This window comes from Amblyomma mixtum, chromosome 2, assembly GCF_055824585.1.
Source record: "Amblyomma mixtum isolate Tamu chromosome 2, ASM5582458v1, whole genome shotgun sequence".
Classification (NCBI taxonomy): Eukaryota; Metazoa; Arthropoda; class Arachnida; order Ixodida; family Ixodidae; genus Amblyomma; species Amblyomma mixtum.
Window position 1 is genome coordinate 189518295 of NC_143013.1, and position 24172 is coordinate 189542466.

The window sequence follows — 24172 nt, forward strand, 5'->3', positions numbered from 1 at the left end:
CCATTACTAGCAAAAGCTGGACGTCACACTTGCTTTGGACGACAGTTCACTATGCGTGCCTTTTCGGGTGCGTTCAGTCCGAGTTTACCGTGTCGACGTTCCGCATACATTTTCTCGTACCATTACTTACCAGTTCCGCTTGGAAACAAGCTGGTTTACTGAACGTCCCGCGCTCACCTCTGCTTTGAAGCAGCAGCAAGTGCCTACTGACCGGATGATTCAAAGCTGTGCCACATTGTGGCGCGCGGGATGGTTACGAGGGAGCTGCATTGATAGCGGCACACGCCGGCAAATTTTGCAGGCAACTTGCCTCATGACGGGAGCTGGACCTTTCGCATTATGCGGCTACAGGACGCGAACCTTTGCGTTGGTGGCTTGAAGTGGTTGGAAACTGTGTGGGAAATTCTCGAGTAGTAAGAAGCAAAAATATTTCGCGAACAGTATTTATTTCAAAAGTGCGTTTATTGGCAGCAGGGAAAAGTACAGACAATGGTTACTAGCCTCGCGGTGAGCGGCATCGCTCATTGTTAACTTGAGTTCCCAGAGAAGGGCATTTTCTATTGAAGGTATCTGTGCATTCCCAAGGGATATCGTCAATAAAAGCCTCGTTTATCAAAAGGGCACAGTAAGGATCTGGAACGAAATTTTAGCAATATAAATATTTAGACACGTCATTGTCTTCGCCTGTTAGGACGAAAAGCCGTCGCTCATGAACCGCTGCCATAGGTGTATACCGTTGTAAAGGTGTATACCGCTGTAAGCAGATGTCTGACATAAAAGAAACAACAGCAGACTATTTAGCATGCCTAAGCCCGGAACATCATGCGGGAGCACTAGCTACGGTTTGTGGAACCTTATGGACCTTACGTGCTAGAGGAATTTGACCTAAATTCCTTCTTTCCAACCGCCTTTACCCGGAAGGCGTTTACAATGAAGGTCTTCACCGGAAAAATCTTAACCATATTACTCTAATGGCCGTTGATCTAAATGCATTTGACCTAAACGCTTTTGCCACAGACTCCTCTGATCTAAAGTCTCCTGAAGGCAGTTAACTTGACGATCTCCATTCAGGTGTACCCGGCACCCAGGGCTTCACCCATATGGAGGTGTGCCAGGTGTACACACATGGCAGGCTGCCCGCAACTCGGTGTAAGGTGGGCCACCTGCCACAAAGCAGACTTCAGGGACATGTGCAGGGCCAACCACACTAAGAGGGAACACGGATCCGGGTGGCCACGTACCTGCGGAATGCCATTGCATCTAACCCATTCATGAATCAATGCAGAGTCGCGCGCGAGAAGAGGGACCTCGACGTGGTGCTTCGTGTCATCTGCCCCCTTGCACGGGTTTGCCACTGGTGCCACCGTGCGCGCAGCCACGCGGAGCCCTGTTCCAAGTGTGATTGACCTGTACGTACGTACCATCGGGGCCAAAAGTTATAGAACCCTCCTCCAAGTTCCGGCCCCTGCCACTCTGCGGGGGGGGGGGGAGATGCCACATGAAAAAAACTTCTGGTGTCGAGACCGGCGCAGTGGACCCTTTTCGACACTAGAAGTGCTTTGTCAGGTGGCGCCCCTATGCAAAGCGACCCGGGTGGGAACGTGGAGTGGGGAGGTCTGTTACTGTTGCCCCCTATGGTACAGTTTATGGTTTATAGAAGGTTAACGTCCCAAAGCGACTCAAGCTATACGCCGTAGTGAAGGGCTCCGGAAATTTCGAACACCTTAGGTTCTTTAACGTGCACTCATATCGCACAATCATATCGCGAAAATACAAAAAACGAAAAGTAAACATAATAATTCCAAAATGAATGCATTTCACATGTGCTGGTCTTCATGGTTTGTTAGTTATTGTGCTGGTGCCAGAATGTACTTGTTTCAGTAACACTGCTACACCCAGCATTATTTTTCGTTAGTGTTTATTGTTGTTTTGCATTGTCACACTTTTTGCTGTATTGCCCCTCCTGCTAGGGCCAGTTTTTGGCCTGCAGTATCAGTAAATAAATAAATAATAAAGTAAATGAATAAAAAAATAAACATTGAGGTGGAAGGAGAGGACAGGGAAACGCTTTCTCATTCCCGCTCTTACGCAGGCTTACGTGCGATCCTGTAATTTTTTTCGCAAGCATTCCCACGAATTTGGGTAGGTCAAGCAATAGCTTTTTGGCCACTCTATCTTTAACATATTCCAGCGTCAGGTCCGCTGGTTCACGTTTATAACATCATTCCTGATGGTTATAAGTCAAGCCTTTGTACTCGTAAAATTCTCTTACATGTCATGCAAGAACCACTTTTAAAACTATTTTTTTTTTTACTTTCGCTAACCGCAGCCGTATATTTTACTATTCATCAGCTGGCATTGCATAACACAGCGCTTTTGAGGCTTGTAATTTCACCTAAAAACATCGCTCAATTTCCTCTGTCGTGTTTGCAAACAAACACAACAGTGATCATTTGAGTGCAATGTCGAATGGCTTTCATGAGATGCAGATTCCGGCCTGCGGCGTATCTTTCCTGCGTGCAGGCAGCAGCCGGCGAGAGAACTCCGCCTTGTTCAGGTTTGGTTTTTTCGGTGTTTATCGTCCCAAAGCGACTCAGGCTATGAGAGGCGCCGTAGTGAAGGGCTCCGGAAATTTCGACCACCTGGGGTTCTTGAACGTACACTGACATCGCACAGTACACGGGCCTCTAGAATTTCTCCTCCAACGAAATTCGACCGCCGTGGCCGGGGTCGAACCCGCGTCTTTCGAGTCAGCAGCCGAGAGCCGTAACCACGTAGCCACCGCGGTGGCTAGAACTCAACATTGTAATTTGCTACCTGCAGGCATAAAAAAAATACATACGCTTTTCGTCATCCCAGTCCAGACTTTCCTGCTTCTCAAATCTTCCTTTTGGTATCTTCACGAGTAGGCAGGTTTGGTTTAGGGAGTACATAAGTACGTAGGCAGTTCCTGGAAAGATTACAATGTTGGGCTGTACGGGAGTACGAGGCAAACAATAGACTACACATTCTAAGGCCTGTCCTGTGTGAATGGAAAACCTGTGGGCACCGTGAGCGTCTTATGCAAGTAATTTTATGTCGTCTTCGCATTAAACACACACACCTTACACACAATGTTTGACAGACGAAACAAGACAAACCTCATTATGAAAGATGTGGATACGAGCTCACACTTAACCATATTTTATTCTTAGTTCAAAACTCTAAAAACGAAGAAATAAGTCCTTCACACAATTTCACAATGAATGCATTCCCTGTCACGCGATGTTGCTCTTAGGTGATAATGTAATTGTTGATATTTCTTATGTTTACAGCTTTTTAACAAAAGCAGGCTTTCTGGAGGGACTCTGAATTCTGACCGAGTGCATCACTTCATTGTTTGGCACATTTCAGCCAATTTCTCATTCCTGAGAAGGCTGAGGTCTTTATTCGATTTGTAGGGAGCCTCGAGATTCTTGCGCAGCAAAAAATGGTCGTTGAGGTTACCTCATCTTTTTTAATGATTTTACTATTAGCCATTTCTAAAATACCTTCTTTTTTCATTAATAGATAGCACGAACTAACTTTTTAGGCCCTCAGCAGCACCATTAATTACTCAATTTTTTTGAAGTTCTTCGGAAAACAATTTTTCTACTCGTCGAGCTTGGTGCATGGTAGCCTTAGATACTTATGCGCTACTAAACCCAACTCAACCCAGCACAACAGAACTGGAGTTCCCTGAAAGGATCACACGTAAGCGACCAAAAAAAAATGCATTGTTAAGGCTACAAACAATCCCTTTAATACGAACAGGGCTCAGAGCAGCATTCAGCCATGTTAAAACAATCTGTTTAAGTGATCGCGTTTCGAGTGTGCCTACGAAGGTAATTCACTGATGTTTACGATTTGCCTGTGCCGGTATTGGAGTGTTACAATTAAACCACCAACCGATAATGAAGCGTTTGTTGAGCCAGCAGTGCTCCTCATTGTGCTTAAGCCATACACTGGTCACAATTGCTCGTCACTCACAATTTTCGAATGCATTCTGGAGCCGTCAAATACTCTCTTGTTTGTAAACCGTTCATGTGGCCGGTGCTTCTATTTTTGTTTTGGGAAGGGGGGGTGGCGAAGCGCTGAAGATGTTTCTACGCATTTGCGTCCTATATTTGAAACTAAAAATTGCTCAATGCACGTTCAGGGGGAGTTCAAGAAAGAAAACTGCGCTAAATGAAAGCTTAGGTCTTTACTTGTCATGCCTTGTTGTGAAGCCGTACAGTATATCTCCATACAGTGCACACTTTCCAAATCCCATTTAGTATTGAAAGGCTTTTGTATGAAAGTTGCCTAGCCCTGGTAGCATTTTCTTCCTTGAACTGCACCTGTAACCACGCACCTTTATTTTACTCGTTTCCATCACGGTTAAGTCCATCTTATCCACTATCTCCGAGCCCGAAGGTCTACGTGGTGCTAACGTTTCCTATATCTACCTCTTGATGTGCGCCGCATCATTGCGACTGGCGCATTATAACGCAGTGTAACGTGTAACACTCTCAATGTACGAAACTCGGAACAGTACACTGCGAAGCGCTTCTTTATGTGCGCATTGCAGCACAATCATTTAAGCCGTACCAAATTCCTTTTCTGCGCTGACAGGCACCTTTGTGCACGAGGGAGACAGCAGACATTTGCAGTATGTTAAAGCGCGCTTCGTTTGAGCATAGCCACATTAAAATATTCTGTGGCTCAACTCCAGCGCACGAGAGCGTGTGCAGTGCAGCACACTCCATTGCTGTGTTGCATAATCATTGTCACCTCTGACAGGCGTATTTGTGCACGAGGGAGACAGCTGGCTTTAACAGTACGTGAAAGCATGCTTCCTTGGAGCATAGTCACCTTACAAATTCATTCCGTGGCTGAACACCTAGAGCCCGAATGCGTGCGGAGCGCACCACACTCATTTTATATGTTCCACTTGACAGGCTCAGTTTCACCCACATTACCACTAGAAAATAAAGCGCAGTGTGCGTTTGTCAGTTTTTTTTTAATATTCCTTACGTTTTGAGTTCAGGTCCTCGAAATCGTCTGGTTCTGCATTCGTCACAGCCACTCCATCTGTTTCGTTCTCCTTGAACCAATAAAAGAACGTAAGGGTCGCTCTTCCTTTCACCCTAGAAAACATTTCGAGCAAAAACACCTGTTAATGAGTTTCACGGGGATATAACCATCATTGAGTAGGTTGTCGCCATCTTCAGCACAGAACCACAACACAGCGTAGTTTTTCGACAGAGAGAAACAAAATCTGAAAAACCCCCCGTTTTGGTTCGTCATTTCTTTAGCCGTGTCAGAAAGTTGCGCTGTGCTGTCATCCTCGCTGCCTTGAATTACCAACTATCCCGATCAGCCTCACTCGCAAATTTAAAATTTTCCAGGCCCGTTCCAGTGGCTTCAGAGGGGTAAATGCGATGCGCATTAAAATGCGGTGAAATCTGAATGAAAGGCCTACATGAAACGAGGCACCAAACAAAGCTATTCAATCCTATAAGGGCAGACTTTACAAAATGAGCTTGACATTACATAAGAAATATATGGCGAGGCTTTAAACAGCACAAAATGAGTGTTGCCTGAGCCCTTATAACTATGTATGGCAGGCTTAAACCAATTACAATATAAAAGAAGTGGGCCTGATCCAATAGAATTTTTATTGAAAAAAATTGTGCTCCTGTGTAACTTAGGTCAGTCTTGGAAGCATTTGCGACTACATCCACCGACCAGGATTCACTCCGAGGTAGATACTGAGAAAAAGCAAATAAAGAAATATCAACGTCTTTAACGGTCACAATTCAAAAAAGCAAACTTTTAAAAATTTAATTGAAAAGGAACAATGAACAAGTTTGTTGTTTTGTCAAAATCAGCTTTCGCGTCCCCAGCGACCAAATATTGTCCAAGTTAAGGCGCTAGACCCCGAAGTTGTGTTTGACTTTGCGTTAAATATGTTAACTGCTGCGTATGTATTTAACCAGATATCCGTTATAAAGCGCTGTTCCATGTTTTTGCAGGCACAGTTGCCTGTAGCGTGAAGAATAAAGGGATAAGGGAAACAACGCTTTAACCTACTGCTACAAAATGCTTTTCTCAGCTCATCGCAGCACGCAGGCTTCAAAATGCAATGAAGCATTAGAAGCCTGAGAGCTGAAAAAACACGTCGTACTTAGTCCTAAGGAACCACGGGTTGGTTAGTCATAAAAATTACCAGTTGGTCAAAACAGTGATTACATCGCAAGGTCACGTGACATGGCTGATCGCTGATTTGTCATCGAAGTCGTCACGAGACAGTTGACAGGTGCGCTGGTCAGGTCACATTGGCTACTATGGTGGTGGGGTTGGTGGCAGTTGCAAGGTGCGCTTGGTTGTGTGCACACGTGCCTAGGCAGCCTTCGCGTATGAGGCTGGAATGGAGCCAAAATCAACGCCGCGTCTGTGTACCGTAGTGGAATATCGCCCCAAGCGGAGAGGGTAACCACAGAAATAAGTAGGAGAAAATGCAGTACCGGAGGCTAGCAGAAATCACGGAAGCAGGCCGAGTGGACCTCCAACATTTGTGCTTTCGTATTCTCAACCCCTAATGTAATAAGTTTCCTGTAAATATGATTCAGGTATTAGTGGTGAAGCACTCATACGCTCACCAACACCGACCAAGAACCTTGTCACCGTGCAATCTTGTGGCGTTGCCTAGAGACCCGAGTTACCACCCGAGCTTTCCCGAGTTACTCGGGTAAAAAGCGCACAAACGCACTTATCCCCCCCCCCCCTACCGCCCACACACACACACGCACGCACGCAAGACACGGGGCGAGCTGTCGTGTGCGTGCGGTTTTTGAGCAATTTTTCATGCTTGAAGAATAACTCCCAATAGCAAGACAACATGTTATACTGAAATGTACTGCCTGCCTTTGTGCGTTTAATTGCTTTACGAGGGCCTCGGTTCTGCACTTTTTTTTGCCAAGGGTCCTCACACAACTGCCATCCTCACCGTTCGATCACGTTTCATGTCTCACTTGCGGTGGTAAGTACGTTCCATACCCTCTGCTATGCACGGGGGTGGCGCTGGTGAACACTCTTAAGATTAGGTCGCACGCTACACAATGCACTCGAAAGTAGAAGGTTTGATAGCGCCGCCGAGGTCAGTTAGGGCACCGTACACGGCATGCGGAGGTCATGCGTTCGAATCGCACCGCCGACATGAATGGCTGCTTTCTTTTCCTTTCTATTCGATTATAAAAAAACCAAAAAAAAGAGGAACTTCTAAATTTTCGTTGACAATACGCAAGGAACAGTTGCACAGAAACGAAACATAGGAGATCTAACTTCTTTTTTAAGCGCATTCACTTCGTAGGAATACTTGAACACCAGCGCCTATAAATTAAATGCTGAAAGCAAACCATCTGCAGACATTTTTCTGTGATTTGCACTAAGCAATCACGAGAGGCTCATCACGAAATCATAGCCCACAACCAAATATTTAAATTACTTACATTTTGCCATTATTGTAGAGTCCCATGATGATGTCTGCACTGTAAAGTTCAGTTTGTTGAACAACGAAATAGATGCACAGGTCGCTTGACACTGGGAGCGTAACAGGCATATTATGATGGTGGATGAGGTACCGCGTTCCATTTTGAATCGCCTGGATAGAAAGATTTGAAAAATGCACTGTAAATGCAATGCACTTTAAAAAGGAAATTTCAGTCCTGACCACTGCTCACGAACACTCCTCTGCGCAAAACTTTCCCAATCAAGCTATGTAATGAAAATGTGTGTCATAGTTAAGTTCAAAACTAGGTCATAGGTGTCTCCTCCCTTAGAAGAAAAGCTGAAAATCAGTCAGCCTCGTGGTAGCACACTGTCGACGCACGTAAAACTACTGCATTGTTCACTTGTGGCACAATCCGCACGTGACTCTTGGACGTCACTATAGCTCAGATAGGACAACCTTTATCTATGGCATAAGCAAGATGCGGCCCCGCAGCAATAGTCGAGTGGGTATCAAGTATCGGCATAGAAACTATCGGCATAAAAACGCGCATCGAGAAAGTTTTTCGGATTATTTTTCTCATTTCACCTTAAACAGTCCTTCGTTAACAATGACAGAAGCCAACAGCCACAGAAACCAAGGGGCACAGGGGATTTTTTTTAATTTATTTATTTTGTGGTGTTGATCAATTTAGAATATTACTGAATATGTCATCGGTTAAAGCTAATTGATTAGAAAAGCAGAAGAAAAACAACCACATGCCGCCGGTGGGATCCGAACCCACGACCTCCGAATTACGCGTCCGGTGCTCTACCTATGAGCTACGGCGACGGCTGTCAAACCTTCTGCTTTCGGGGGTATTTATGTTTACAAGTAGCCTAACCTTGAGAGTGTTCATCAGCGCCGCCCACGTTCATCAGCGGCGGACGTAGAACGTCCTGAGTTACCGCAGGTGTGACGTAGAATGTCATCGAACGGAGAGGGTGGAAGCTGTGTGAGAACCCCCTTATGCTTCCTATGGCATCAAGGCTGCCAGAATCGAGGTCCTCGCTAAGCAATTAAGCAAACAAGGAAGGGGAATGAGGGGCTCGTTGTAAATATGACAGAAGCCAACAGCCACAGAAACCAAGGGGCACAGGGTATTTTTTTTTAAATTTATTTATTTTGTGGTGTTGATCAATTTAGAATATTACTTAATATGTCATCGCTTAAAGCTAATTGATTAGAAAAGCAGAAGAAAAACAACCACATGCCGCCGGTGGGATCCGAACCCACGACCTCCGAATTACGCGTCCGGTGCTCTACCTCAGAGCTACGGCGACGGCTGTCAAACCTTCTGCTTTCGGGGGTATTTATGTTTACAAGTAGCCTAACCTTGAGAGTGTTCATCAGCGCCGCCCACGTTCATAAGCGGCGGACGTAGAACGTGCTGAGTTACCGCAGGTGTGACGTAGAACGTCATCGAACGGAGAGGCTGGAAGCTGTGTGAGAACCCTCTTATGCTTCCTATGGCATGGGTGGCGCTCTTATGCTTCCTATGAACGTGGGTGGCGCTGATGAACACTCTCAAGGTTAGGCTACTTGTAAACATAAATACCCCCGAAAGCAGAAGGTTTGACAGCCGTCGCCGTAGCTCAGAGATAGAGCACCGGACGCGTAATTCGCGTAATTCGGAGGTCGTGGGTTCGGATCCCACCGGCGGCATGTGGTTGTTTTTTCTTCTGCTTTTCTAAACAATTAGCTTTAAGCGATGACATATTCAGTAATATTCTAAATTGATCAACACCACAAAATTAATAAATTTAAAAAAATCCCCTGTGCCCCTTGGTTTCTGTGGCTGCTGGCTTCTGTCATATTTACAACGAGCCCCTCAATCCCCTTCCTTGTTTGCTTAATTGCTTAGCGAGGGCCTCGATTCTGGCAGCCTTGATGCCATAGGAAGCATAAGAGGGTTCTCACACAGCTTCCACCCTCTCCGTTCGATGACGTTCTACGTCACACCTGCGGTAACCTTACGACGTTCTACGTCCGCCGCTTATGAACGTGGGTGGCGCTGAAGAACACTCTCAAGGTTAGGCTACTTGTAAACATAAATACCCCCGAAAGCAGAAGGTTTGACAGCCGTCGCCGTAGCTCAGAGATAGAGCACCGGACGCGTAATTCGGAGTTCGTGGGTTCGGATCCCACCGGCGGCATGTGGTTGTTTTTTCTTCTGCTTTTCTAATCAAATAGCTTTAAGCGATGAAATATTCAGTAATATTCTAATTTGATCAACACCACAAAATAAATAAATTTAAAAAAAAAAATCCCCTGTGTCCCTTGGTTTCTGTGGCTGTTGGCTGCTGTCATATTTACAACGAGCCCCTCATTCCTCTTCTTCGTTAACAATGGCCGAGTGCAATTTAGGGCAGCTTATGGAAGTATTCCAGGTGACTTCTAAACCTGTATATTTTTAAAATTGCTGAAGAAATGCAAGTTGTGAGGGCGGGCGCTCCCCTCACTGTGATAGTGACTCGGTGGCCTTGCAGTCGACCAATTCAGTAGCCACTCCACCGAAAATATTTTAATACATTTCGTAAAAGTGCAGCTGTCACAAATTCACCACTCGAGCGGATATAAAGAAACTGAATTATTATGAAAAAAAAGACTGCCAAAGTTTTAATCCAGTTAAACCAAGTGGACGTACGAAAGCATATGTTTAGTCTGGTGGGCTCTTCGTCTGGCTTTGTTGGGTCGTGGGCACGTCTGGCTACAATATTAGTTCGATAGTAGTATTAGTTCATGAAAACGAAGGGTATGCAATGCGCTGCGTGATAGTTTCATTTTAACGCGAGGTGTGATCGGTTGCGGTGATAGTATAGTGCTCTCGCGCAGTGGCCAGCGAAGCTCCTTTGTTCGCGTCTTCGTGGCTTGGAATCCCATCAGCGGCAATATTTATTTTATTCTTTTTATTGCGAAAGCAATACTACTTGCACTTTCACGCCTTTGCCGTGCCGCGGCCGGTGACCACCATTGACCTTCATTTGACCTTGATTGCATTAGATTGGATTGGACTGGATTGGATTGGATTAAATTAGATTAGATGACATTAGATTAGATTGCATTGGATTGGAATGGATTGGATTGGATTGGATTAGATTGGATTGGATTGCATTGGATTGGATTATATAACCATGGCGTAGGTACGGATATTGCTTTCGCAATAACCGGGCTTAACAAAGCTAAGCCACAGCGAATTTTTTTTTATGATTTGGCGAAGGTCACCCTCAAGGTAAAGCTTCACACAAACTAGGTGAGCCGGTTAGACCTTGTGAAGTAGTGCTTTCGCACTAAAAAAAAAACAAAAGTGAGGATCGGCAGCGACCACTCTGAGTACTGCGGTAACGAGGGAGTGATGGATCTGCCGCAACCTATTGCTCGTTCGGCATAAGTCACTAGAAATCTGATAAGTGCCGGAGCACTACGTTTGCGATCCAGACAAGTAGAGAGAGAGAGAAAGGAATTTTAATGATACGAAAAAGAGGAGAGGTCGGCCGTTGGTAACATAGCCCTGGCCTGCTACTCCACACTGGGGAAAGGGAAGGGGAGGAAAGGGAAAGTGCGAATGAAGGTTATGATGGCATAATACAATGAGTTTCATGAGTGGTGTCCACACACACACACACACACTGACTGGCACTCTCGTCGCGGAAAGTACACGCACGTGAAGTTTATGTCTTGAACACACACACCGACACATGTCATTAACACATAGTAGAGTAGGGTCTGTATGAAAACACAAATGTAAACTGTGTAAACTGTGTAAACCATGTAGGTCGTGCACAGGCGGTCACTTACGGGTGTACAGGTGTGTTTCGCGTAAAAACTTGAGCACGACCTTCGTCACACACCACCAATCAGAACGTTTCGACCAGGCGCCTAGATGAGTTTCTTCAGAGAGAGGGTGAGAGTCCAGTGGTCTCGTAAAGAAAACTTCTCATAAAGACAAGTAAGCCCCAGAGAAGTAATGCGCCGTAGAAAAACGCACCAGAGAAGCCCGGTCAAAATAACACGGAATGTGATGATATTTGCAAGTGGACATAGGTAAAGGTTCTTTGTGATTAGTTATTCATTGGTGGTGCGTCACGAAATGTTTCCATTACAGTGGTTGACGTTATTATGATACCAGCAGGAGACTATTACCGCTTCACAAGTTGAGCCTGTTGCCCGTTCAATAGGCACGTGAAACTCGACACTAAAGGAGTGTAAGACATCACTGCTGAATAGGAACACTCGGCCAGTAAAGCGTCTTCAGCGACTTTGGCATAACGCCTTTAGAGATAGGCTGGAAAGAGCGTTGAGGAACGAGGAAAATCAGCGTGGCCTAATAGCCACAGGCAGGACAATATTTGAGGGCGCATTAAAATGAAAATACCCAGAGAGGAAGCAGCGAAGCATGTCTCGTTGTTGCAGCCGGAATAAAATTACTTGGCAATGAATTAAAGTGATGAAAAATGGAACGAAAGTGGATTCATGAGACGCCAAGTCGTTGTTCGCGTCCTGACCGAGCCTATGGGGAAAGCGAACAACAAGAGATGCGGCAGGAAGCACCATACGGAAAAGTTCTGGAGCTAAAGTTTTATGCCTCGCAAGTAGTCAAAAACTGGGATCTTTAAAGGAAGCATGCTTAAGTGTCAGTCCTCATGGAGAGCACATGAGCACAGCGGAAGTTAAGGTGAATAAAATGAGCCTGAAGCTGACCATTCTGAATGCCTTCTGAATCGTCAAGAATACGTGTGAGCACGCCGTCGGTAATACCGTCATATATATATATATATATATATATATATATATAAACTCGCGTTTTTAGAAGTTTTTTTAGATGTCAATCTCAGACAAGTGCATCCTAACCTGCACCTTTCTCTAGTTATTTGCCGCTTCCATCCTTCACGCCCAATCGATTTTAGCTTTGTTCCAGGTTCGTTTTGATGGTTTGCATCCTCCACTTTTACAGTTATTACTTATTGGTACCACCCTTCGTATCCATCTTTTAGCATGTTTCACTCTCTTTGCCTTTCTTGGCATTTTTTTTGCCGTACATTTTTGTCCTCTGGTATAAAATTTATTGAAAGTGAATCACTATGGCACTTGAAGTGATTCCTTCTTTTTTTTTCCTTGCCTTCGGAATCGTTGCAACGGGTGTACGATACCGCGCATGGAGCATTTTATCTGCACATAATACCCCCTGCTGTGGCTTGTTCCCGTCTACATGTAATGCTTCTAATAACATTGTAAGCTCTGCGCCGTGTGTGTGTGTCCTTCCTTACTCTGTCACCATTGGTTGCCGGCTTGGTGTCAGCCAAGGTGTGGGCCTTGGTTGCCGGCTGACCGTGTCGCGACAACTGTGATTTCCTGGCCATAAAAAGAGGGCAGCAAAGGTGAGCTTTGAGGTGGAAAAGTTGAAATCGAGGCAAAAGTGTTGTACATGTAGGGGGCATCACGATTATGTGATGTAACTAAGAACACTAGTAAAACGCAGATCGACATGAAATTATATCGGGTGTTTCAGCAAACACTTTCAGAAATTAAAAAAAAATGGGCTTTTCGGGGTAAAAATATGGGTTTTGAGTCATAGTATTAAGAGTGTAGGCGGACACCAGAAAACCGTTGAATCTTCTTAAGCAGTAAGCTGGTTAAAATTTTTTAAATAATTTTTAGGTAGAGCTAGGAAACTAGTTGCAACCAAAGGTTTGTAGCCGGTCGTTAGTAACAGTCATATCAGTTTCTAAAATTTCGAAAACGCGTTTACTATCGCCGCTGTGGCTCGGAAATATTGGGCTTCATCGTGCCAAAATGCATGCGCTTTCTAAAGCATGAAGGCAAAGCATCCAATCCAGTGAACGTAACTAGTCGAAAAAGCCAAATTTTGTCGAGCCACAGGGCCAAAGGCGTTTTCAAAATTTTCGAACTGATATGACTATTACTAACGACAGCCTACAAATCTCTCAATGCAACTAGGAGCCTCACTCTACTAGTTAAAAATTATAAAAAATAGTTTACCAGCTTACATTAGTTAAGACGATTCACTGGTTTCCTGGTGTCCGCCAGCAATGGTATGCCGCAAGCGCCATAATTTTGTCCCCAAAAGCCTATTTTTTAAAAATTTTTAGTGTTCGCTGTTCGCAAGTGTTTAGAGTGTTCGCTGTTTTAGAGTGTTCGAGAGAGAGAAAGATTAGTTCAGTCAAGGTCCCTGCGCGGGCTCGGCGCGAACACGGGCGGCGCCACGTCCTGCAGTGAGTGGAGGACGCCGCATGCTGTGCGCCTGTGGAGCAACAGCTGCGGCAGTTAAGATACAGCCGTCAGCGGCGTCTTGAAACACGACTCTCGTTGCGGAAGGGCAATGAACGCAGCTGAAAGGGAGCGTCTTGCTCTGATCGCTGCTGGTACGCGGCAGGCTAGGGCCACAAACGTGTGGCGGGTCCCACCCCTCCCTAGATAACAAACACGCAACGCTCTGGCGCAGACTACAGACACACTCTCTTCCCTCACCCCTTACCCTAGCCCACTATCATCCCTCCTTCCCCACTCCGGCATGCGCCCTATGCCCAGAACCCTTCGCCTCTTCCCTCAACATCCTGTCCCTCTGCCCGGCGGACCCTCCCCCGCGGGACCTAGAGAACCTCAAGACCTGGGAGGACTGAGAGACCCTGCTGCGCTCGGAGGACCCGGCCATGCAGACGATCGCAACCGGCCGGGCTGCCAGTGTTGTGGACCTTAGGAACATAAACACTTAAGTGCAATGGGGTCGTGCGGGGACCCTGGGGCGTGCCCCGAATTCCTTGTGCAATAAAGTTTTCTCTCTCTCTCTCTCTCAAATAGAGAGCGAACGCTCCCTGGACGGTGCGAGCAAACGCGCTGCACGACAAGACACTCACCGCTCGTTCCGAGACATTTCTCACAGCAGAAAGCACTCATGACCTTCCCCAAACAGAAGCACAGTCGTCACATAATCACCAGTGTTAGCCGCCTCTAGTCCGCTACACGCAACTATTGCAAACTCCCAAAGTGGAGGAGCTAACGCTGATAATGCTCATTACCATGGTTTCACCACCATTAAAAATTTCGTATGTCTCTTCCTTTTAGGTGATGCCAGTAAAGGCACTATCGTCCACATCACACTGCCCAGTATTCTTGTCAGCTCAAGTCTTGTCTTAAGCAGGTCCCTATTTGTGGGGCGCGTGGTGTGTGTAGAGCTTCGATCTCATCCAGGATGGGATTAACTGCTTGTAGAAGCAAACATTCGCGGTCCAGGCCATTATACGTCTGAACAACCCCAGTGATGAATGCATGCGAGCTCCGCCGTGTTTTGTTACCATGCACAGACAACGAGAATTACAAGATAAACCTAGGACGGCCTAGGACGTCGCCCTAGGATGGCCTAGGACGCTACGGACGGCGACCGAGTGACCAACGTCAAGTACAAGCGAAACATCACACACCGTTCAAGCTTCCTTCTCTTCCGAGTGTCCGGTAGTGCAGGCTCAACTTCACAGTGTGGTGGAGGGTAGACTGTATAGGCACCGTGCATATATATATATATATATATATATATATATATATATATATATATATATATATATATATATATATATATATATATATTTGAAGACCGATCTTCTTCCTTCTCCGCAACCGCAAACGACGATCGGTGAGATCGCCTTCAAGAGTACACAATTTGTGTCGTCCACAAGTCCGGCCGCTTGCACCAGGACGCGGATTGCTTGTCCCGTTACCCTGTCGATGCGCCTTCCTCCAACGAATACGAGGCTGACGCCTGCGTCTTATCCATCTCGGCCTTCCGCAACATTGCGCAAGAACAGCACTTGGATTCTTCGCTACGTTCCCTCATCGACCGCCTCACCGCCAACCGCTGTGATGCGTCCCTCGCCCCGCTTGTGCTCCATGAGAACGTCCTCTACCGGCGCAATATGCGGCCTGACGGCGCTGACTTCTTGCTCGTGGTCCCGCAACACCTGCGCTGCAGCGTCCTTGAGCAGCTTCATGACGTTCCCACGGCCGGTCATCTTGGAGTCTCCCGCACCTACGACAGCGTGCGCCGCCGCTTCTTTTGGCCCGGTCTATACCGTTCTGTCCGCCGTTATGTGGCCGCTTGCGAGCTGTGCCAACGACGGAAGACGCCCTCGGTTCTCCCTCCCGGACACCTTCAGCCGATTCCCATCCCCGTAGACCCGTTTTCCCGTGTCGGCCTCGACCTGCTCGGCCCTTTTCCGGTGTCTGCTATGGGAAACAAATGGATCGCGGTCGCGACGGACTACTCCACGCGCTACGCTATTACGCGAGCGATCCCAACCAGCTGCGCAACTGATGTCGCTGACTTTCTCCTGCACGACGTCATACTCCACCACGGTGCTCCCCGTCACCTGTTCACCGATCGCGGCCGCTGCTTTCTTTCCAAAGTGGTCGCCGAACTGCTCCGCTTCTGCTCCGTCCGTCATCAATTCGCCGCTGCCTACCATCCGCAGACGAACGGGCTCACTGAACGTCTGAACCGCACCCAGCACTTCCACCAAATGTTACGCGGCGGCCAGCCGAAGAATGAGACGTGGTGAACCATGGCTATGAGATGATTTAATGGCCCCTGGCCTAGCGCGAGCGCTCCGTCCCGCGCCACTGCCAGCTTCGTCTTCGTCACAATATATATATATATATATATATATATATATATATATATATATATATATATATATATATATATATATATATATATATATATATATATATATATATATATATATTGTTACGTGACGGCAAGCGATGATGTCAGGACTACATGACCTATTCCGATTATATGATTTGATTTAATGTCTGCGAGCCTAGCACAAGCGCCCCTGACCATGCCACTGCCCGCTTCGTTGTCTTCTTGTCCGCCACATGACTCGGGGCCACTGAGCGATCGTCCCGCTCGCGCGAACTAGAAGAATGGCACAGACGATATGAATAGTTTTTTTTCGAAATGAGCCAGATCCACCAAAACAGAAACTTAGAACAAGGCCATAATTTCTTGTCTGAAAGGAATGCGCTGCTATTCAACCTAGTACATCACAAGTTTTATGGGGCAGATAGAGCAGTCGAACAGCCTTAATCGCCAAAAATTTACGTGCATAGTTTGGCCTATACAACAATGGAAACATTGGATTTGGCTCATATCGAAGTGAAGCATCAGATTCCACCTAGTTTTCTTCTCGAAACTTTATTATTACTGCAGTATGTTTCAGGTTACATTCAAAACAAAATGGAAAAATGCTTGTGCTGTGACTTCAGCAGAAAAAAAAATTACAAGTATGCGTCACCCGCTTTACACTCATACATGGATAGCAGGCATGTCTTCCTGGCAGCATAAGCAGATTTCTTCGCAATCTGCCATGGGCTCCTTTTCTTGACAGCGACGAAAGGCAGCCTCAAAATACGCAAGTTCTTCGTTTTCTTTCCATGACACACCAAAGTGAGTCACGAGAAGGTTGGTACGTCTCTCACCTTCAATTCGTTGAGGTGGTGTGCATACAGCTCGCACTGTTTCGGTGTTTCTACAAGGGTCTTTTCCCTCTTTAGGACCGATACAAAATTAGACACCGAAACCCTGTAGTGGGGTTCGGCTCTAATTTGAGGGCTTCGGCCTGTCACATTTCTCTGAATGTAAAAAACCTTCGTTTCAGTAATCTTGAAAGGCAGGTTGGACGTTGATCTCATTACTTCCGTACAGTACGCCTTCCAGGGAACGTTCACCGACCTCTTCATACCCGTCGCAATCCATGCGGAACTAAATCCGTCAAAGCAAAAGTCTTGAAAAAACAAAGGAGCTCGCGAAACAGACCAAGCAGTCCGCGCTATCACGCACGAGCACCGCCGGCACGAGCCTACAAGGAGGCTGCCATGTTGGCTGAATCACGTGGTCTCCGGGTCAGTCTCCTATTGGTTGAACGGATTTGGCTCATTTCGATCCACGCAGTGGAAGGATTTGGCTCGTTTTCGATTTGAAATGTGATCTGCGGGCTAGCTCAGTTGGTGTAATTCGACCCATTTTGTTCTGATCTGTTTTTTTTAAAGGAAAGTTGAATGGCTTAGCTTGCCACTACAGTTGGGGTTGCGTTACTTTCGGTTTGTGGATTTGGCTCATTTCGAAAAAAAACTCCTCATATATACATCGATATATACATTTATTTATGTATATATATATATGTACATATATATACATCGCCAAGGTGCCGCTTGATCACCTGCTTGCTTGGTTCCGGTGTTCAAGCACCGGAACCAAGTAGGTGATATATATATATATATCACCTACTAGCGCCAAAAGTACAGCGTCATCCTTCTCATTCCAGATAAAAGGTAACTTCTCATGCGACAGCGCTAATGTTGTCTACCTCCTGGAATGGGGCACCTGTAAAGCTCAGTACGTGGGACAAACAGTTACACCGTTCAGAATTCGCACCAACAATCACAGATCACATGTGCGGACGCAGCCAAATCTCCCACTTTCAAAACACATAAACAACCTTGGGCATCCATTCGATAACTTTAAAGCTATTTTACTTCAATCGGGGTTCAAAACGCATTATGAGCGCGAGAGCTGTTAATCAAACCTGATTCACAAATTTAACACATTCTCAAGCGGCATCAACGAAACAGTAGGCCGGCTATCATGCTTACACCCCTAGAGTACCAAATAATTATCCAAGACATGTTGATGGCAAAGACTGACAGAACGGGCGTCAGAAAGCATAGCAAGCATTTATTTCTTCTTTTTTTCATGTCACACGTATTGTCACGTATTTAGCGTTTCTTTTCGCCTTTTCTATATATTTTTTATTTTTTAGTTTTAAGTATTTTTGTATTGTATTGTCATGCTTTGTACTTCATTGTCACGCATTTTTCTTCTGCGCGCGCTCACGCGCACTGAAGAATTACATTTGTCTTAACACGTTACATTTTACTTGCCACTGACTGCAGGTCGTTTCTGGTGTTGTGTTTGTGTGTTTGTTGTTAGCCTTGCGTCTTTTTCTTTTGTTGTGTCTTGAGTGGTTGTGTAAGGTTTGGTTTGGTTTGATTTGGTTTATGTGTTTAACGTCCCAAAGCAACTCAGGCTATGAGGGACGCCGTAGTGAAGGGCTCCGGAAATTTCGACCACCTGGGGATCTTTAACGTGCACTGACATCGCACAGTACACGGGCCTCTAGAATTTCGCCTTCATCGAAATTCAGCCGCCGCGGCCGGGATCGAACCCGCGTCTTTCAGGTCAGCAGCCGAGCGCCGTAACCACTGAGCCACCGTGGCGTGGCGGTTGTGTAAGGATTCTCCTTTTTTTGTGTATTGAGTGGTTGTGTAAGGATTCATTAGAAACTTCTGTTTTTTTCTAATGACCTATCTTGTATCGTGTTGTGCTGCCACAACCCTTCTCTGAGTGGGATTTTTGATATTCTTGTGTAGTAGCGTTTTTTCTTCCTTTTTTTCCTCTTTTTATCGGAGGTGTTTCTTTGACATTCCTGCGGACCCCCATGCCTAGAACTTTCTCCTGAAATGTTGCCTTCTCGCTGTGCGGCTGCCGGGCGCTTCACGCTTGTTGCCGCAATGCGTGATGAGTGCCATTTTGTAAAGTCTTGTGCAGTGAAGTTTTTTTTTCTCACAACCCCGTGGCAGCTGTGCGCTTGGAGCTTCGCGCTTGTCATCGACGTTTCTGTCGTTACCTCCTTCCGAACACCTGCCGCCTTTTGAAGTTGTAACGAACTTTTTTTTTAAACCTCTCCCCTCACCATTGTTTTGCATTTGTGTTTTACACTTTTTCCTGTACCTCGCGGATGCTATAAAAGCTGCTTGTTTCGAATACTCTAATACACTCGAAAAAGGGTGGTCCTCCAGCCGAAACGTCGTGAATTAAATCTTGTTGTGTTTTTCAATTTCTGGTGACTTTATCTTATATTAATCAATCAGCTGCCAAGAAATAATTTTTAATATATATATTGCGCGAGCATGAAGTACTTGACTGCTTAAAAGTGTATATAGCGAAGAATGCGCTTCGTTAAAGGAAACATTTTATCAGTGGAAATGCCTCCTAGAAATATACGAGGTACTTTAGGAAGGTCGCATAGGTGTTCAAAGCTGCAGCCATGCTTCGGGTTGCACGCGATGGTTCGTGGGTTTTAAACAGACTGAGGCTTAAAATTCCCTCCAGTGCATTTTATTTGCACGAGTTTTCTTGTGAGTGGACGAACGCACGGACAAAAATTCGCAGACAGTCGAGGCAATGGTGTAGTTGTCAAATGCGCTCCTTCATTAAAAAGCGAACAGAATTTCACTTTACCTTTCGGAAGTCGCGACTTGGTTTCGGAGCTCGACCGGACAATGATGGGAATAGTAGACCATTGCAGTGCATAGCTATCCCAAACAACAAAAGTAGTATCGCACTTGGATGCTCCATCTTGGCGGTCCACAACCGAGCTAATTCGCAGCTACTATTTATGCCACTTGCCTTGGCATTATCCTGAAAAAGCAGGCCTCACCTTTCAGCAGGATGTCTAGACAAAGGAACAAAATCTTTTGCATATTCTCCCGCTGTGATAACCGGAAAGGATGTGCAGACTACATGCTATGCTAATGTTTTGCAGTGAATATGTCGTGTCATGTAGAATACTGTTTTCAAATGTTAGAGGCAGAGAATTAGGAAGCTTTTTATTCAAAAGCAAGCTGCCATGCTTAGCAAATGTCACGGCCTCATATCATAGTCAATGTTTAGCAGAATTCCTAAGATAACTTGGAATCACGTTGCTTTGTGCTTTTGTGATAAATAACATGCAGCTCTTGAGAAGTTGGTTGGTTGGTTTATGGGGTTTAACGTCCCAAAGCGACTAAGGCTATGAGAGACGCCGTAGTGGAGGGCTCTGGAAATTTCGACCACCTGGGGTTCTTTAACGTGCACTGACATCGCGCAGTACACGGGCCTCTAGAATTTCTCCTCCAAAGAAATTCAACCGCCGCGGCCGGGATCGAACCCGCGTCTTTCGGGTCAGCAGCCGAGTACCATAACCGCTGAGCCACCGCGGCGGCGCTCTGACTTGCCCCTTTAGTAAGAGTACAAAGATTTTGGTGCCGAAAGTCAGGGTGCGCCGGCTAATTTTCTAGAATAAACTATTTGATTATTTTTCATATGATCTTCATTTTTTTGCCAAATCTGTACAAATTTGTAGTGGGTCCCCTTCTTGAATATGCGTCAGTGGTCTGGAGGCCGAGCTCGGCAAGCGAAATCAGGAAACTCGAGGCTCAGCAGAGGCAAGCAGTTCGCTCCATCTTTCGCGTTATGGGCGTAATTTTTCTCCATCTTCCGCACTTTTATCAGTAAATTTAACTGCTCCCTCAGTACGTGCCATACTGATTCTTTGAAGTTTTTGCATTGCATTATTAATTCTGATTATCTCCCCTCGCTAAAAATTTACGTAACGTTCGTCGAACCAACCTCATAAAGAAGCTACCCTACGCTTAGCATTGCACCTTTCTACGCGCGGACTGACTCATTCAAGTACAGTTTTTTCCCTCGAACAATAGCTGATTGGAAGTCCCTTTCTGTCAGCACACACGCACTTCCACTAAGTAAGTCTCTTGACCGCATTGAAGCTAGTCAGTATTAACGTCTGCGTGCGCGGTTGGTGTTGCGCGCGTGCGGTATTTACTTATGTTTTTTGTTGTTGCCTTGTCGGTAACTGGAGTCTTATACTTGTGTACCCACTCTTGTCATAGCCCAGGAAAAAAATGGTCGGCAGGATGTAAAAATAAATAAATAAATATGATGGGTCTCGTCAAAAATAAGACTACGTAGAAGTCTGATGGAGAGTAAACATCACTGCAGCCGCCAAGGCAACACCCGTTGTCACTGCAGGCTTGACATTGTGCAATGTGCGGTGTTTCCCACGCCACGGGCCCACCTTACAGCAAGCACCGCTTTAAGCCGGTGCCTACGTTCACGCCACCTACCAGCAAGCGGGCCGCTCTCAGTATCATCGACGCCGGGCTTCCCGGCAGCAGGAGCTAAACCAGGGGGCTCCTCTTGGTGCAACAGCCGCTCCAGCCGACGCTCCATCCTTTGCCGGAGGGTTCCTACCCGCCGCTGGGATCCTGGGCGGCCACATCCTCCACTCCGGCCACAGCCTCCACCAATCAAACAGGCGAGCGGGGCGGTTGTGGCCTCCCAATCCGCGCTTCAGATCTCGGAGGTGCAGTTCCTAAAATCTGGAATCTCCCTTGTGAAAAAGAACCTCCAGGAGAACCGGGCTATACATCAGAAGAACGCAGCCCTCCGCCAGGCACTGTCTCCAGCCCCCTGCCCCCCTCACAACCCACACCTCGCTCATCTGCTCTTAACGCCCAACCGAGCCTGGCAACGGACCCTCCGCCGGAAATCCCTAACATCCCACAATCCACGAACACCGTGTCTACACCTGCCCTCAAAAGGAAGACTACCTCCTTCCCTAAGCGGCCAGCCGAGGTCCACTCCCCCGCCGAGCTAGAGATGAAATTCAACCCCAAATTTGAGGCGATCGAAGCCAAGAGAGGTGTACTCGTGCAGAGAACGCTGTAAAATCAAGAGGTTCAACAAACTCACCAAGAAGTTGCTGCGCTGATACAGCAGGTAAGCGACCGGCTGGATTGTAGGAATTCGACTCGCCTAACTTCCCTTACGCATACACACATCTCATTCCACCACAACCAGGTCTTCGCATCCACCATTGACGACCATAACCCCCTCCCAGCTTCATCCTTGCACCCCACAACGGCAGCACAGCTCGACACCGCCACGTTGAAGTGTGACAGTGGAATTTCAGCCGATTTCGCCGCAAGCGAGGCACCTGACGCTCGACATTGAAAACTCAAATTCAACCCCCAGCATAATAGAGTCCGCACGTCAGGAGAAAAACCTACATTACATTAGAAAGTGACGTGACCTTGTGACGTGACCACTACCTGCCCACTGGGTTGAGAAAAAAAAACCTACACGCAATGGCAGGTGAAAATTAAAATAAAGCTCCACATGCCTGCCTCCGCAGTTCACATCCTGCAAAGGCGCGCCCTGTGTTAGTCACAAAAGTTGCTGATTGGTTGCGAGGACCATGAGGTCACAATATCACGTGACTAACACGCTGGTCAGGTCTTTTTAACCTTGCAACCGTGAAATGACGTCACAAGTGGTTGGAACAGATTCTGTAGGAAGTGTCCATAGTATCTGGGCCACCGACATTGACGAAGACACAAAAGGCCCGTATGAAGAGGAACAGCACTCAAAAATGCACCTATATGGGAGTAAGGAGGGGGTAAGCGGTCCTTTTATAAAAAGGAGCGTGGTAGCAGAGAGATTACTCCTTTTTTATTCCTTTCTGTATATGGTGACGGACTAATGTATACTCAGCGTATAATTATATGTTTACCAGAAAATATACGGTGACAGTGACCGCTTCATGTATGTGGTGAAAGAACTGGCACATACACAGAATCTTGTAGCAGGAATGCTGCTGTAATGCTGGCGCATTCTGCTCTTAATGCTGGCGCATTCTACTCTTAGTCCGCTGCGGTGGCTGAGCGGTTATGGTGCTCGGCTGCTGACCCGAAAGTCGCGGGTTCGGTCCCGGCCGCGGCGGTTGAATTTCTTTGGAGGAGAAATTCTAGAGGCCCGTGTACTGTGCGATGTCAGTGCACGTTAAAGAACCCCAGGTGGTCGAAATTTCCGGAGCCCTCCACTACCGCGTCTCTCATAGCCTGAGTCGCTTTGGGACGTTAAACCCCATAAACCAAACCAAACCATTCTACTCTTAGGGCCAAAACCAAAACCATTCTACCATTCTACTTTAGCGTCCGCACAGTTCTTTATTCGGTGTTTTGATCTGTTTTGCTTGTTGTAGCACTGCGCCAAAGGAGCCAGTCATTATGATAAGTCGAAAATACTGTATTTCTAAATGTCGCAAATAAAATCGGACTACGAGAAAACCACAAGCAGGGCCTGTCGTTGGGGCTCAGTGGTTAGGTGCTCGAACCAAAACACGGAGGCCGAATTTCGTTGGACGAGAAACTCATAAGGCGTCCGTGCAATGTCAGTGCACATTAAAGACCACTAGGTGGTCGAAATTACTACGGAAACTTCCACTACGGCATCGCTTTTTTCTTTCACTCCCTCCTTTATCCCTTCCTTTACGGCGCGGTTCAGGGGTCCACCGAGGTACGTGAGACAGTTGCTGCGCTATTTCCTTTCCTCAAAACCAATTTTAATTTTTTCAATGATACATGGTGGATTCAAATAATATGACACTTTCGTCTTTGACTAACAACTCTTTGCTTGTTTTACAGAGTTTTAGGGGGACAAGCAAAGACGGTCACCGCCGCTGTTTTTTCAGTGCTCGCGTGCTTGGCATTTTCAGCTTCGTCAATTTTATAGCCTTACTTGCTCTCTGTGCAAAAGTGACAAGGACCGCGCGCAGAAACAAAACGCAGGCACTGCAGCTGCCAACTGAAAGCTTTATTGAACAACCAAACATTTATATGCTGTAATAGCGGCTAGCTGGTTTGTAATCGTCCGGTTGGCGCGCTAGTCGTTTTGCCTAAGTATTGTGCGCAACCCTGAACATGTAT

The 24172-nt window shown here is 46.4% G+C and overlaps 1 protein-coding gene and 1 long non-coding RNA gene across 2 annotated transcripts in view; one reads left to right on the forward strand and one right to left on the reverse strand.

Moving 5' to 3' along the window:
* LOC149361862 (uncharacterized) overlaps positions 1-24172 on the forward strand; it is a 105385-nt gene that overhangs the window by 25296 nt on the left and 55917 nt on the right. The gene's annotated exons all lie outside the window — the stretch shown is intronic.
* Positions 527-5359, reverse strand: LOC149361863 (uncharacterized). Its single transcript, XR_016288451.1, has 3 exons — positions 5035-5359; positions 2843-2950; positions 527-633 (listed from the first exon to the last, which is right to left on the reverse strand). It is a non-coding gene; the product is annotated as an uncharacterized LOC149361863 (long non-coding RNA).